Source organism: Rana temporaria, chromosome 3, assembly GCF_905171775.1.
Source record: "Rana temporaria chromosome 3, aRanTem1.1, whole genome shotgun sequence".
Classification (NCBI taxonomy): domain Eukaryota; kingdom Metazoa; phylum Chordata; class Amphibia; order Anura; family Ranidae; genus Rana; species Rana temporaria.
This window is the reverse complement of record NC_053491.1, coordinates 412,407,238-412,424,278: the sequence shown is the minus strand read 5'-3', so window position 1 is coordinate 412,424,278 and position 17,041 is coordinate 412,407,238. Positions and strand designations below refer to the sequence as shown.

The 17,041-nt window shown below is 43.1% G+C and overlaps 1 protein-coding gene across 1 annotated transcript in view; it reads left to right on the top strand.

Moving 5' to 3' along the window:
• Positions 1 to 17,041, top strand: part of SFRP1 (secreted frizzled related protein 1) — a 57,620-nt gene that overhangs the window by 33,508 nt on the left and 7,071 nt on the right.

The window sequence follows — 17,041 nt, the reverse complement described above, 5'->3', positions numbered from 1 at the left end:
ATGTTACATAATCTTATCCTACAACCCGCTAGATATCTATTTTCATTTACATTTATAAGAGTTACTTTCCTGAATGATTACGCATTTTTCTACTATACTATTGTACATGTCCTGTTAATAGAATATCTATTTCTATTATATTATTGTATATGCTCTGTTAATGGAATTCTGTTGATAATTATAATATTCAATAAAATATTTGAAACAGGAAAGAGCATGAAGGGAATCATCTGCACTGAGATGCAACAGGATGAAAAAAAAGCTGCCAACCTTATTTTATCATGAAAAAATTGCCAAAAATGTTTTACTAATCTAAATGTCATCCAGTTAGGGTTTTTAGGTCTACTTTATTATTTTATTTCTTTGTATGCACATTTTATAATTGATATGGTAATCTTTTAAGAACCTTATTAATTTATATAGTTTAAATCTGGCTCAAGGGGCCCCTTATGGAATTATCAAATCAGCACTCGGTTTCATTTTGTTTGACATGACCGATGTATATAGTAAACTATACTTACAGTATGTTAATTTACATCAAGATTTTCTGCCAAGAAGGGATGTAGCCAGTTTAGCTGCAGTCAATTATTACACATGGGATTAAAATCTATAACTATAAGTGCATCCAAGGGGCAGAAACACAAGGTTTGGAAGGTGTTTATTTTATAGAACCTGGATATCTTCATTGTTACATTCAATATGTAGGAGTTTGGGAGGCTGACAGATACAGTTTGAATATTTTAGCCATTTGTTTTATATATACATTATAATAGTGATATACACAAGTCCAGATGTCCGTTATGCACCCCCTGACTTTTCCATTGTGTTGCATGTCGTGACCACAGATCTTGTGCATGTACGTCCAATTTAGTATCCAGTAAACATGGACTTTCTGCACGTGATGAAATGTTAATTTTTCCGTTGTGTTCCCTGAAAGACGTTCATAAGAAAGAAATGTGATAACATTGGGGTTGATTTACTAAAACTGGAAAGTGCAAAATCATGTGCAGCTGTGCATGGTAGCCAATCACTTTCTAACTAAAGCAGAGTTACACTCAAAAATGAAACTTCCACTTTTCTGAACCCCCTCCGGTGTCACATTTGGAACCTTTCAGGGGAGAGGGGAGACTTCCACGGGAGTCACTCCACTCCCCCCCCCCGCTGCCTTCTGGGAAACACACTGGTCCTAGTAGACAGTAGGGACCACTGGGAGGGCACCGCGCTACTCATGCATGCGCAGTAGGGAACCGGGCAGTGAAGCCGCAAGGCTTCGCTTCCTGATTCCCTCACCTGCTGCCAAAATCATTTGTAGCTGCTGGCTTTTAATATTTATTTTTTCACGGGACCTCCGCTTTAAGCTTTAAAAAAAAAAAAACGGAAGCTGATTGGTTTCTATGCTGAGCTGCACCAGATTTTGCACTCTCCAGTTTTAGTTAAAGTGGAGGTTCACCCAAAAAATTCATTTTTAACATTAGATTGAGGCTAATTACGGGAAGCAGAATCGGGTGTTTTTTTTTAAATCAATGCAGTACTTGATTTGATTGACAGCCTTCCGACGGTCGCATACAGCGCGTCACGAGTTTCCGAAAGTAGCCGAACGTCAGTGCGCAGGCGCCGTATAGAGCCGCACCGCTGTTCGGGAACTCGTGACGCTCTGTATGCGACCGTCGGAAGGCTGTCAATCAAATAGGAACGCCCAGTCCCGAAGACCATACCCGGAAGCGGCGAAGAACATCTATCTCTAAAACGGTAAGTACTGCATTGATTTAAAAAAAAAACACCCGATTCTGCTTCCCGTAATTAGCCTCAATCTAATGTTAATTTTTTTTTCCGGGTGAACCCCCGCTTTAATCAACCCCATTGTATTGCATTTTAGCTGAATCATTTCCACAGAACAAACAAGCAGATACCAGCTTTCATTTAATCACCTACAGCAGAATTTAATTGGTTGATTTTGGCAACACAAACATTCGTCCCTCCCCCAAGGTTTGTGTGTGGAACAAGAATTTCCAACACATGACCTCAGCTCTAAATCTTTAATCTGATTTCTTAGTGATTCTACTGCAAGTGGAGAGATAATTATGATGTTTACAGCATTTTATTTGGGGGAACAGATATAAAAGTCATGCTGGTAGAAAACCATCAAAGTCTGCATCGTGTGTATTTTTCTGAAATATGTGTTATGTATAACATGCAATTACTTTTTTTTTTACTGTTTTGAGAGGTAAATAATTATCAGAAAAGCTCAGTAGACAGTTAAACTTTTACAGTTATAGCCTAGAGGGGTTCATAAATGCCCCCCCGTGTGTTCATTGAGCATTCTTTGTACAGAATACAGAAAGAGATTACTAGGGTCTTATAATGCTTAAACGAAACGTGTAAGTAACCCTTGTGTGTACGAAGACTAAAAAGAGAACACAATAAGAAAAAAAGAGAAACTAATAATCCAAAATTTGATTAGCTACCAAGGTTTGTCATACTTATAAATATTAGCATTCCCCATTATATTGCCTTATGGAGTCCATACATGAGATGGTTCAATGAAGATTTACAAGACTATACAAATATAAAAGAACATTCAGCATGTTTTTTCAGAAGAACACAACTGTATGAGCCAAATTGAGGACACTGCCTGCACAGAGGAAAACCCGACTGCGTGGGTCAATTCATTTACTACTTTCCCATAAACAAAATTCTAAAGTGCTCCCCAGCTGTTAAGGGAATATACTTCTGTAGTCATGGTGAAGGTATAAATCTACCCAAAACATACAAGTAGACCCAGGTTGAAGGGTCTCAACCAGCAGGGGAAACTGAAGAACATAGCAGGGGGTCTGACCAGGATAGCAGGGTAATTGCTGAAAAAGATAGCAGGGGGCCAATTGTACCCCTAACAGCTGAAGTTTAAATGAGGGCCACCAAGGAGGGCAAATTTAAGTCACAAAGGATAGTGTTGTAAATGAGCAGCTGCTGCTTGCCAATCTGAATTATCTATTGATTGCTGACGTCTGACATGATTTAAGATTGATATATAACCATCACCAAAAGCCTTGAATATTTTTCTCTACTATTTTCCTTCTACCTTATTAAGAACAGTAGGAAACATATATACAGAAGGCCACCAGGTTAGGTAAACCATTAGTTCTTATGATCTTTTGCTTTTAATACATGAAGAAATATGTTTGTACCATACAACTGTGCATCTCCATAGGAACTGTGAAAACGGATGACTCCAATCACATCTTTGGAAGCCTGTAGCTTTTTGCCCAAGTAAAATTATTCTGGTTTTCTTTCTTTCAAAAGCCTAAAAGCCAAAAGGTTCCTGCATACCACTGAAGCCATGTACACACGATCGGTTTGTCCGATGAAAACAGACCGATGGACTGTTTTCATCGGACAAAGCGATCGTGTGTGGGCCCCATCGGTTTGTTTTCCATCGGTAAAAAAAAAATAGAACATGTTTTCAATTTATCCTATGGATAAAAAACCGATAGAAAAAAACGATCGTCTGTGTGGAAGTCCATCGGTCAAAAATCCACGCATGCTCAGAATCAAGTCGACGCATGCTCGGAAGCATTGAACTTCATTTTTTTTCAGCACGTCGTAGTGTTTTACGTCACCGAGTTTTGGCACGGTCGGATTTTTGACTGATGGTGTGTAGGCAAGACTGATGAAAGTGAGCTTCATCGGATATCCGACGAAAAAATCCATCGGACTAGATTCCATCAGATATCCGATTGTGTGTACGAGGCTTTACTGGACTAGTGGTGTGCAAGCTTTGGATCAGGAACCTACTTGAGTCCTTTGGCTGTGCTTTTGTTATAAGAAAAATCTTTTTCAAAACAATGGCAAATACAGAGCTTGGAAAATTGGCCAGATTCGTTAATTCACACAGGCATGAATTGTCTTATCCAAATGATTCCAATGCGATCATGCAGAAATTTGACCATGAATGAACCTAAAACCATCACAAACAGATGAACACTGACCATTTCATTAGGGAGAGGTAATCCAATACCATCTGTGCTATTCTATGGAATGATTGTTCCTGATGGAGTTATCAAAGTTTTCATGAATAGGGAGCTTACAAAATAGTTGAGCATCTCTTATTCTTGAACCTTTAATGCATGCATCCAAATTAGAATGTTTGCTAAAAAGGATTTACTAATGAAATAAACGAATAAAGGCATGATCTATACCAGTGGTCATCAACCCTGTCCTCAGGGCTCACTAACAGGCCAGGTTGGCAAGATAACTGAAATACATCACAGGTGATATCATTTGCTGCTCAGTGATTGCAGTATTCTAGTCTGCATCTCCCCAAGGTAATACATAAAACCTGGCCTGTTAATGCGCCCTGAGGACAGGGTTGATGACCACTGATCTCTATACAATAACTCACACACACATATATATTTGCGATATATTTGTGTGTATATATATATATATATATATACACACAAATAATATATATATATATATATATTCAGCTTACCAGATGTTAGTCGTGATGAATGCAATTACATTTTCTTTTCTTTTTTTTTTACTTTAAAGAAGTACAGCCAAAGCTTGTTTGGCTGTACTTCTCCTGTGGATCACAGGAGTGCAGTCCTGTGACCCCTTTTCAGCACACAGCCGTTTGATGTCACAGAGTCGGTCCAACCTGTGGAAAGAACACAACCATATAATTGGGATCCACCCAGATCCCTGGACCAGCACCCAGCTCAGCCTATCAGTGAGCCGATGAGAACCGGAACCAGCTGCTGCTTTACTGAAAAAAAAATACATTTTTTTTTTTTTTGCATTTAATGCGGAGCTCCGGTCGGTCAAAAAAAATAAAAATAAAAAGTCAGCAGCTACTAACACTGTAGCTGCTGACTTTTATTAATGACACTTACCCGTCCTAGTCGCCAGCGATGTCGCCCCCGATGAGGCCAATCCTTGATCCTGGCAGCTCCAGGCGCAGCCATCCATAGTAAGGGAAACATGCAGTGAAGCCGTTGCGGCTTCACTGCCCGTTTTCTACTGCGCATGAGCGAGCAGCGCGGCGCTTTGTGAATGGGTCGGCTGCTTTCTGAGGTACACACAGTTCCCAGAATGCAGCGCACCCCATTCACAAGAAGAAACAGAGTGTAGGAGGAGGAAGAGAATCGACCGTGGTGAATGAAGAGGCAGATTCGGCACTTCCGCATAGCAACAGCTATTTAGGGTAAGTAAAAGAATTAAATTTTTTTCTTTTTTTTTTTTTAGATTTTGGAAAGATTTTTTTAAGGGCGGAACTCCGCTTTAAGTGTAAATGTGTGAGCTGAGGTCTTTTTGACCCCAGATCTCACATTAAAGAGGTCCTGTCATGCTTATTTTCTATTACAAGGGATGTTTAAATTCCTTGTAATAGGAATAAAAGTGATCCAAATGTAAAAAAATTAAATAAGAAGTAAAATAAGTAATAAAAGCAAGTAAAGTGCCCAGTCCCACTGTGCTCGCGTGCAGAAGAGAACGCATACGTAAGTCGTGCCCGCATATGTAAATGGTGTTCAAACCACACATGTGTGGTATCGCCACCATCATTGGAGTGAGAGCAATAATCATAGCAAAAGACCCCCTCTGTAAGGCCCCTTTCACACTGAGGAGTTTTTCAGGCGGCACAGCAAGTGGTTAAAGTGTTACAAAACCCACAACAGTAAAATCAGTCTGTATATGCAGCATAACATGCTCACTGTAGAACTTAAGGGGTTAATCCTCTGCATTGTGTAAAAAGGCTGTTTTATCATGTATGCATAGATCCTCCCCCTCCTGCACTGTCTATCTGGGGAAGGTCAGCTAACACAGGCAGAGTAGCCGACCTGCACATGCTCAGTTGTGTTTTTTTTTGTTGGAGAGAACAGTTTCTTGTTCTCAGAGATAGCCAGTTCACATGATATTGACATCACATATGTGGGCGTGTATGCAGGCTGCAGTGAATATCTCCTCCTTCCTGAACTTTCAGCACTGAAGAAACTGTACAGTTTACCATGTAACCATGGTATACAGATCATCCAAAAAGTATATAGTGGCAGTATTTTAATGTAAAAATCACTTCAAGCAAGTTTGGTACACAAGACGTTAAATTGACTCCCAAGATTTATGTCAGGATGAAAAGGTATTTTTCTGTACTTGCAGAAAAGTACTTATCCTGAAAAGGAAAACCACATCCTATAAAACACATCCTAGGTCCAGTAAGGTGCAGTATATTACATTATTTTTCTTTGTTTAAGATGCACTTAAGGTGGGCTTTGCACATTAAGGCCCGGATTCACAAAGCACTTGCGCGACGTATCTCCAGATACGGCGCGTAAGTGCAAAAATGTGTCGTCGTATCTATGCGCCTGACCCACAAACTAAGATACGCCTAAAAACAGGCTTCATCCCACCGACGTAACTTGCCTATGCCGGCGTAGAGTGGGCCCATATTTACGCTAGATGCATTTGGCACTCACATTGATTTTCTATTCAAATATGCAAATGAGGGAGATACGGCGATTCACGATCGTACGTGCGCCCGACGCAGTGCGCGTAAAGTCATACGTCCGGCGTAAAGTTATGCCCCATAAAGGAGGTGTAACTCAGCAGCATCCATGCAAAAGGCTGCACCAGGGAACCCAAGACGGCGTAATTTACGTTGGACGTGGGTCTGGCTGGGCGTAGGTTATGCTAACGGCGTACACAGTGATCCGGCGTAGCATAGGCATTTGTTCCGATGTGGTAGTTTTTAAGTACTTTTCTGGCGCTCGGCCCATCATTTGCATGGGGTCACGCCTGATTTGCATGGCTCACGCCCACTTCCACCTATGCCGGCTTACGCCTGAGAAACCCAGCACAGTTTTGGGAGCACTGGCTTTGTGAATTCCGTGCTTGCCTCTCTGTGCTGCGTTGGCGTAGCGTACAGGAGATACGCTACGGCGGCATAAATGTGCGCCGCTGTCTGTGAATCCGGGCCTAAGATTCTATTCCATCTAAAAATTGCCTACATCAAATTAATGACCAAGCACCCATAGTAACCACAGTATCTTTGACCAGCCTGGCTGTTTGGGTTTGCAAACATGGTTTTCCTGAGCAAATTGGACAATACTTACGATTTTGATACACTTTTTACATCATCCTTACCTACATATCAGTAAAGCCAAATCAGAAAGTAAACTATACTGATCAGTATGCTTTTGAATGTGGGGGAAATTGGAGCATCTAGAGCAGGCTTTCTCAACTAGGGTTCCTAGGGGTTCCTTGAACAAGAAGCAATTTCTGCTAAGTACCCACCGACACCAAAGATCTTCCCGTCTATCTGTAATGTACACACGATCGGAAATTCCAACAGCAAAAGTCCGATGTGAGCTTTTGAACGGAAATTCCGACCGTGTGTATGCTCCATCGGACTTTTGCTGTCGGAATTTCCGCCAACAGAAGATTGAGAGCTGGTTCTCAAATTTTCCGCCTGAAAAAAATCCTATTTTCCGGTCGTCTGTAGCAATTCCGATGCGCAAAATTCCGACGCATGCTCGGAAACAATTCGACGCATGCTTGGAAGCATTGAACTTAATTTTCTCGGCTCGTCATAGTGTTGTATGTCACCGCATTCTTGACGGTCGAAAGTATGCAAGCCAAGCTCGAGCGGAATCCAAGGTTTTTCCAACGGAAAATCCGATCGTGTGTACATGGCATAAGAATTGCTTTTTTTTACGCTGACCACAAATGTAGGAGCATTCTTCTTAGCTATCTGTAAGAGGGGGATTGTTCCCAATGGCCACAAATGTAAGGCGCACTCTTCTTAGCTATCTGTAATAGAGGGATTCTTCCCCAATGGCCACAAATGTAAGGCACACTCTTCTTAGCTATCTGTAATAGAGGGATTCTTCCCCAATGGCCACAATTATAAGGCACACTCTTCTTAGCTATCTGTAAGAGGGGGATTGTTCCCAATGGCCACAAATGTAAGGCGCACTCTTCTTAGCTATCTGTAATAGAGGGATTCTTCCCCAATGGCCACAATTATAAGGCACACTCTTCTTAGCTATCTGTTAGGCCGCATACACACGGTCGGTCCATCCGATGAGAACGGTCCTAAGGACCGTTCTCATCGGTTAACCGCTGAAGCTGACTGATGGTCTGATGTGCCTACACACCATAGGTTAAATAACCGATCGGGTCAGAACACGGTGACGTAAAACACATTGATGTGCTGAAAAAAACGAAGTTCAATGCTTCCAAGCATGCGTCGACTTGATTCTGAGCATGCGTGGATTTTTAACCGATGCTTTTGCATACTAACCGTCGGTTTTGACCTATGGGTTAGGCGTCCATCGGTTCAATTTTAAAGCAAGTTCTACATTTTTTGACCGAAGGATAACTGACCGATGGGGCCCACACACGGTTGGTTTGGTCCGATGAAAAGGTCCTTCAGTCCGTTTTCATCGGTTTTGACCGGCCTAAGAGGTCTGATTTTTCCCAATGGCCACAAATGTAAGGAGCATTCTTCCCACTAACCATCACATTAATGTACAGTGAGCTATAGCAATTATTAGCAGGAGTTTCCTGGGATCTGAAAGTCACTTCAAGGGTTCCTCCGTGTTAAATTTTTTTAAAAAAAAGCTGCTCTAGAGAAAGCCTATGCAAATGGCAAACATTGATTGTTGTGTGCTCTTTGGGGCATTAAGCCAAGGTCCCATTCAGTCCAGAAGAGTGCTAACCACTCAACCACTGTGACTAAAGACTGGCATCTGGGCGTCACAAGGTCTCGTTAGAAGCAATTAGGGTTTTTATTTAACTTGTAACATTTCAAGCTTGAGTAAAGCTGTAAGGACTGACCTTTATGAGGACGTTGATGTCAACGAGGAGGTCAAGAGAAGATTTTTGTCAATAGAAGCAGCCTGTAAAAGCAACCTATATAATCTTATTAAAGGAAAATAGTCTATTTTCTATAAGTTGTCATTTAGAGTTATTATTGTAGCTTATTTAAAATATATATTTTTTATTTTCACATTTTTATATGTGTGCTGAGGCACAGTGTTATAATACAACAGAGAACGTTTCCCAAGTGGGGTTTTTAGGCAGCTAAAGTGACGAGTTAGATGCAATTTGTTAAAATAGTATTTATTCACATGTATCAAAGAGGGACTGGGGGGTATAAATAGGATATGAGTTGCAACATTACAAAGGACATTAAAAATTCACATATTATTTACAGTACACAACAAATGATTTATACAGCTAGATACAATAAACATCACATATATAGACAATAAATCTGACACGTTTCGACCATAACGATCTTCTTCAGAGGTATTTCGGTTGTGGCTGAAAGAAAATATACAGTATATTTGTAGATAATCTCTTTGGTGGCTACCTGAATATTAGTCATCGTAGTCTGCTAAATCACTGCTGAGATAAAATTATCGACAGGAAAAAAAAACATTAAGAGTGTATTATTTAAATCCTTAAATTATTTAATATGGCAGTCTCTAAGTCACATACAGTATATATTAAAAAACTATACGTAAAACAAGAAAATAGTAATGCAATTAGATTAGTTTAGTTGTACTGTTTGAATTCTTATATACTGTATGGGCCTGATCCACAAAAACCGGCCGTAACTTAACTTTTGCCATTTAAGTTACACCGCCGGAAAATTTCTACCTAAGTGCCCGATCCACAAAGCACTTACCTAGAAATTTTCTGCGGTGTAACTTAAATCCGGCCGGCGCAAGACGTTCCTAATTTAATGGGGCGAGTCCCATTTAAATTAGGCGCGCTCCCGCGCCGGACGTACTGCGCATGCTCCCGACGTCATTTTCCCGACGTGCTTTGCGCGGTTTTACGTTGCGCCGGGTTTTGAGAATCGCGATGGGCGTAAAAAAAAAAAAACGAGTTGCGGCGAAAAAAAAAAAAAAAAAAAAGCGACATGGGATAGAAGGGTCTACTTTTACAAGGTCTAAACAGTTTAGGCCTTGTAAAAGCAGCCCTAATATTGCGACGGCAAACTAATACTTACGGAGAAAAAAACGAAGCGTAAAAGCTTTGTGGATCTCCGTAAGTGCTAATTTGCATACCCGAAGTCGCATTTCGACGAGAAATGCCCCCAGCGGCGGCTGCGGTACTGCATCCTAAGATCCGACAGTGTAAGTCCCTTACACATGTCGGATCTTCTCCCTATCTATGTGAAACTGATTCTGTGGATCAGTTCCAAAGATAGAAACAGGGATACGACGGTGTATCAGTAGATACGCCGGCGTATCCCTTTTAAGGATCAGGCCCTATATTCCCAAAAAAATGGCTGTTGATTTGCTATAAAGTGGACCTGTCACTATTATAAAGCCAAAACAAAACAGCCCTGTGCACTACAGAGGCACCTGTATGTAGGTGTGCCACCATATACATAGTTCAACTTGGAGCCAGGTTGAGTGACAAGCCCCCTCAACTTTCACACTGCAGCTGATACGCCTTTCTATAGATGCTGGGGAACATTGCATTGTTGGATTTATGTGGCGGCATGCCAGAACGTAGACTTGGGTGTAGATTAGAATTTGAATACGGTGCACCCGGGGATAGGGGACCCTCATGGAGCAGACATGTGGCTTTGCCATGTTTGAGAGGTATGTGCAGGTATTTTGCAGTGACCTCCTATTCATGCTGAAGTGGTCACAGACATGTGAGAGTGGTCAACTATCTGGTCATGATCTGATAGCCTTGGGGGCATGTCTGTCAGCCAGCAGTCTAGTAAATATGTAGGATCTGCTTTCCTGAGGACGTGATAAGTGGAGAAGAAAGGAGTCAGATACAACTGCCCCTGCAATACAGGAGATTATCCCCCAGGATGTCAGAAAGTGAAGGTATCTGGTGTATGTCATCTTCTGCCAGTCTTTTTGTACATGTAGGTCTCTGGGTAACACTCTGCAGGACTTTAAAAACAGAGTGTGAAGCTGAATTTCTTATATATGTTCAAATAGATTTTTTTCCTTGTGAATTACAGCTGTTTTATAAGTGTCAGCTACTACAAAACAGAGCAGGAAGAAGGCCCGAGATTCCATTTACACATCACAGTCTAGGAGTTACAGGGAGCCCGTTAGCCAAACGTGTCAACCGGAGTGTGACTATTTACACCACTTTATCCAGAGACCGAGTCTGAATTCTGACACTTAGTTATAAAAGATTTATCAAGTGTGTTGTGAAGGGCTAACGTAGAGCTGTGTGAGCAATTTGCAGAGGTGATTTATGAAGTATGAGAAGGAGATACTTTATATTATTATTATTATTATTATACAGGATTTATATAGCGCCAACAGTTTACGCAGCGCTTTACAACATCAGGGAAGACATTATACTTACAATACAATTTAATACAGGAATGATCAGAGGGCCCTGCTCGTTAGAGCTCACAATCTAGAAGGGAGGGTGAAGTGGATCAGAGGGTAGTAGATGTGGGGGGTGATCAGGTGGGCAAAGTTAAAATATGCAGATATTTATAGCCAGGGGTGTTGCCAGGTCTATAAAAGATCCGAGGCTAGAGCCTATAGCAGCGAAGTAAAGAAAGTCATAAGGTTGGTCGGACATACACATGTATATGTCCCCTGTCCCCTGTACCCCACCATAGTGTCCTCTGTCCCCTGCACCCCACCATAGTGTCTCCTGTCCCCTGCACCCCACCATAGTGTCCTCTGTCCGCTGCACCCCACCGTACTGTCCTCTGTCCCCTGCACCCCACCATAGTGTCCTCTGTCCCCTGCACCCCACCATAGTGTCCTCTGTCCCCTGCACCCCACCATAGTGTCCTCTGTCCCCTGCACCCCACCATACTGTCCTCTGTCCCCTGCACCCCACCATAGTGTCCTCTGTCCCCTGCACCCCACCATAGTGTCCTCTGTCCCCTGCACCCCACCATACTGTCCTCTGTCCCCTGCACCCCACCATAGTGTCTCCTGTCCCCTGCACCCCACCGTACTGTCCTCTGTCCCCTGTACCCCACCATAGTGTCCTCTGTCCCCTGCACCCCACCATAGTGTCCTGTGTCCCCTGCACCCCACCATACTGTCCTCTGTCCCCTGCACCCCACCATAGTGTCTCCTCCTGTCCCCTGCACCCCACCTTACTGTCCTCTGTACCCCACCATAGTGTCCTCTGTCCCCTGCACCCCACCATAGTGTCCTGTGTCCCCTGCACCCCACCATACTGTCCTCTGTCCCCTGCACCCCACCATAGTGTCTCCTCCTGTCCCCTGCACCCCACTGTACTGTCCTCTATCCCCCGCACCCCACCATAGTGTCCTCTGTCCCCTGCACCCCACTATAGTGTCCTCTGTCCCCTGCACCCCACCATACTGTCCTCTGTCCCCTGCACCCCACCATACTGTCCTCTGTCCCCTGCACCCCACCATAGTGTCTCCTCCTGTCCCCTGCACCCCACCGTACTGTCCTCTGTCCTCTGTACCCCACCATAGTGTCCTCTGTCCCCTGCACCCCACCATAGTGTCCTGTGTCCCCTGCACCCCACCATACTGTCCTCTGTCCCCTGCACCCCACCATAGTGTCTCCTCCTGTCCCCTGCACCCCACCGTAGTGTCCTCTGTCCCCCGCACCCCACCATAGTGTCCTCTGTCCCCTGCAGCCCACCATAGTGTCCTCTGTCCCCTGCAGCCCACCATACTGTCCTCTGTCCCCTGCACCCCACCATACTGTCCTCTGTCCCCTGCACCCCACCATAGTGTCTTCTGTCCCCTGCACCCCACCGTACTGTCCTCTGTCCCCTGCACCCCACCATAGTGTCTCCTGTCTCCTGTACCCCACCGTACTGTCCTCTGTCCCCAGCATCCCACCACACAAACACACACTGTAGGTAGAACTCTCCTACCTTACACATGTGTACAGCAAGCAGAGCATCTGAGATCAGCATCACAGGGCTGGATGTGGGCGGGAATTACTGAAGTAAACTTTTCACATTAACAGGCTGGTGATTGGTTGGTAGGATTGCCCAGCAACCAATCACCCGCTGTTTAATGAAAAAAAGTTAACTCCTGCGGTTCCCGCCCCCATCAAGCCCTGGGATACTGGCCACTTGCCGCTGTCCAATGAAGAGGATATTGGTAAAAATGTCCGCAGACCGGTTGACCACATTCAGCGGTGGTGGGCGGGGTTCTGACCCCTGCCCTAGAGACTCAGAGCTATGGGCCCCAGATTCGGGGCTATAGCCTCAATAGCCACCCCCTAGCGATGCTTCTGTTTATAGCTAAGTAGTAGTACTAGAATGGGATAGATCTCAAAGTTGACATCCACTTTTGCCATATACTTTTATTATTCCATCTGGTGCATAGCACATGCCCTGAGCTCATACCACTAATGCGTTTGCTTTGTTTACGCTTGTGATTAGGGGGTGGAAGAAATGTGGATGGGTCTTACTGCCCCCCTACACTGCAATGGCAGTGTATGGCTGCGATGCTCTGCATCCTTGTAAGGCAAAAATCATTGGGAAATGAAGGGAAAATCCTTGAATGGAACACAGATGGCAAAGAAATAAAACAAACTGACAAGGAATTTAAAGTGTATATAAACTCTAACAATTAACTATTCCAAAAATGTTTGGTTTGTTAAATATATAATTGAAAGTGTTTTACTGTATAGGTTTGAAATGTTTTATAAAAATACCCGTTGATCCTACCAGAAATCCTGTAAGATTTTAACTTCCTCTGTTTTCTTTCTTTAAAGCACTGAAATCTCAACCAGCATTATCATGCCTTCCCAAGTAGCTTCTTTGAACTACAAAACACCATCCCACTATGTTCTGGTACTGAGGCGAGGGGGAGGTGTTTTTTTAGTTCTGACACACTTCTTGTTTTAGAGCAGGGGTCTCCAAACTTCCTAAACAAAGGGCCAGTTTACTGTCCTTCCGGCTTTAGAGGGGCCGAACTGTGGCCAGTGGGGGTAGGAAATGCCCTGGTGTCAGTGGGAGTAAACCATGCCCCAACATTGGTTTAAGTGGGCGGAATAGTGCTTCATTGTCAGTATGAGTGGGAGGAATGGTGCCCCATCAATGGTGTCAGTGGGAGGAATGATGCACCATCATTGGTGTCAGTTGGAGAAATAGTGTCCCAAGGGCTGAAAAAAGGCAAGCAAATGGCCTCATCTGATTCCAGAGGCACAGTTTGGAGGCCATGTTTTGCTGCTGGTAGAACACACTGTGATTATTGCTAGCGGCTATAGCCACTGGCATAAATCGCACAAAAAAAATCGATCAACTTGGGTACAATCAGCCTGTCCAAAAATGGTTAGAATCCTGGCCGATTCCTGCTGAACCAGCTAAGATTTGAACCGTCTATGGCTGGCTTAATAGCACTGCTCCTTCATAGGAAGTGTGTTACTGACAGGGTAAACAAGTGAAAATAAAGAAAAAAAGAAAACGAATGAAGTCACCCCATAAGGCCCAGTAAGCTGCCATATACAGGTACAGTATTACATTTTTGTTCCTGAGTTTAGATACACTTTGACCCTTTTCTACATTATCCAATATTTACGAGTTTTTTGGGGGCTTTAGATATACTTTACATGTATTCAAATATGGAGCAGCAACAAAGATTAATAGAAATTATTCAATAAGCTGATGATAGATCATCTATTGAACGCAAACTGATATGCAATGCAGCACTTTGACAGGACTGTAACAAAGCCTGTACACTCACTTGTCAGGTCCCCTCCCACTGTCCAATATGCCTCCCTATTGGACCAGTGGGGGACAGTCAAAACAAGCTGAACTGCACCTGTGTACAATAAGCAGACCTAACCAATAGATCCTGCTCCCTGGTAGGCAGAGAGCACTCTAAGTTTAACCGACCATCTTCCTGGTAAGCAGAAAGACTAAAAACTATACTCTCTTCTAGCACCTACCTAGGAGGGTGCTACATGTATGAAAGATGAACTCATTTTATTTGGACTTGTAGGGGAGCCTATAGGGCTGCAATATGTAGAACAGTAGGGCAGGCAGCAGACATCATCGCAGCTCCAGCCAATCACATATACGGAGGACGCGAATGCGGAAGAAAGACCGGGGGAAGATATCAGCCCTCTCAGCAGTGACAGCATGCCTCTGGAAGGCTTTGTTCCAAGGCAAGTATTTCATAATGTGCTAGAATACGATGCATACTAGCACATTATGCAATTGCCTTACAGGTGTTTTTTTTTTAACCAGCCGCATTTTACTTACGCTTTACTATTTTATTGGCTTGGATAGTATGAAAGAGAAATTATTTAAATGGTTTAAAGGGTACTGTTAAAAAAAATATTTAACCCCCCCCCCTCATTGCTCCCTCTTAGTAGCATTCACAATAACACAGATTGTATTGGGCTGAAAGGTGTTTTTAAGAATATCCACCAATGTCTGCCACCAGAAGGATTCTCCCTGTGTCTCCTGCAATTGGTCATGTGACGCGACAGATTCGATCACATGATATTTGCAGAGACATTAATAATCTTTAGCTCTACCATGGGGGATCTTATTAGTACAGCTTTTTTTTTTTTAAGTTTCTAAAGGGCAGTAATGGGCACACAGGGCCGGCCTGGAGAAAGGGCCTGATCCCAGCTTTGACTGATGCAGCCCCCATTCCTACAACTTTGGTTGGATATTTTTTATGTATTATTTGCTGCTTAGCATATATGTTCGTAAATAATAAAGTCATAAATAAAAAAAACAAGTTTAAAAAAACTGAATTCTATAGATTGTATTACTTAGCTGACCTTTCTGAGTATAAACAAATCTAATGCAGAGAACTTTTAGATTGTAAGCTCACATGAGCAAGACCTGCCTAATCCTGTTCTATTGAATTGTAATGTGATGCCCCGTACACATGATCGGAAATTCCGACAAGAAAACCGTGGATTTTTTTCTGACGGAATGTTGGCTCAAACTTTTGTTGTATACACACGATCACACAAATCTTGTCTGAAATTCCGACCATCAAGAACGCAGTGACGTACAAGACGTACAACGAGCCGAGATCAATGAAGTTCAATAGGTAGTTCGGCTCTTCTGCTTGATTCTGATCATGCATGTTTTTTTTTACGCATCTTAATTGCATACAGACGAGCGGATATCAATCTTTTTTTGGCAGGAATTCCGACAGCAAAAGTCTGTTGGAGCATACACATGGTCGGAATTTCCATCCAAAAGCTCACATCGGACTTTTCTTGTCAGAATTTCTGATCGTGTGTATGCGGCATAACTGTAGTCCACGGGGAAAAGCCAACACTCTGATATATCAGCACAAATGGATTTTTTTTTTTAACGGGGAGTACAGCAGATACAAGCGCAAACATGTTTCGGCCGCTAGGCCTTAATCATAAGCCATAATTAAAGTGGCTGTAAACACTGTTACATCACTTTTACCCATAGAATCGGCAGGAGCAGGCCGTTTCAGTGCGCATGTGCCGATGACGTCGGCACATCCGGATACAGTGAATATCTCCTAAACTGTAGGTACCTTGAACATCTCCTAAACTTGCACAGTTTAGGAGATATTGACCGTATCCGGATGTGTGGACGTCATTGGTGAGGAAACGGCCCGCTCCTGCCGATTCTACTGGAGCCATGCCACAACTGGTGGCTTCTGTGCGCATGCATAGAAGTGACAACATTGCAGCTCCGACCAATCACAGGGAACCCGGAAATAACTTCGGGAGACATGTCCCCGGTCAGAGCGGTGTGCAGGGACCGCTGCAACAGCTTCAATCTAAGGTAAATATTTCAAAATGAGCTAGTATGCGATGCGTAGTAGCTCTTTATGCCTTTGTCTTGCAGGTTTTTTTTTTTTTTTTTTGAGTTTACAACCACTTTAAGGCCTGACGGCCGAAACACGTTGGCATTTTTATTGACTGTCCTCCCCGCTTTTCAATAGAGGACATCCGTTTGTGCTGATATATATCGTAGTGGCGTTTTTTTCCTGTGAACTACATAGCATTGGAGGCAGAAGATGTTTTGCCTGAACAACCGTAACTTGGAGCCATGGATATTAGGGATGTTGTAGCGCAGTTTCTCC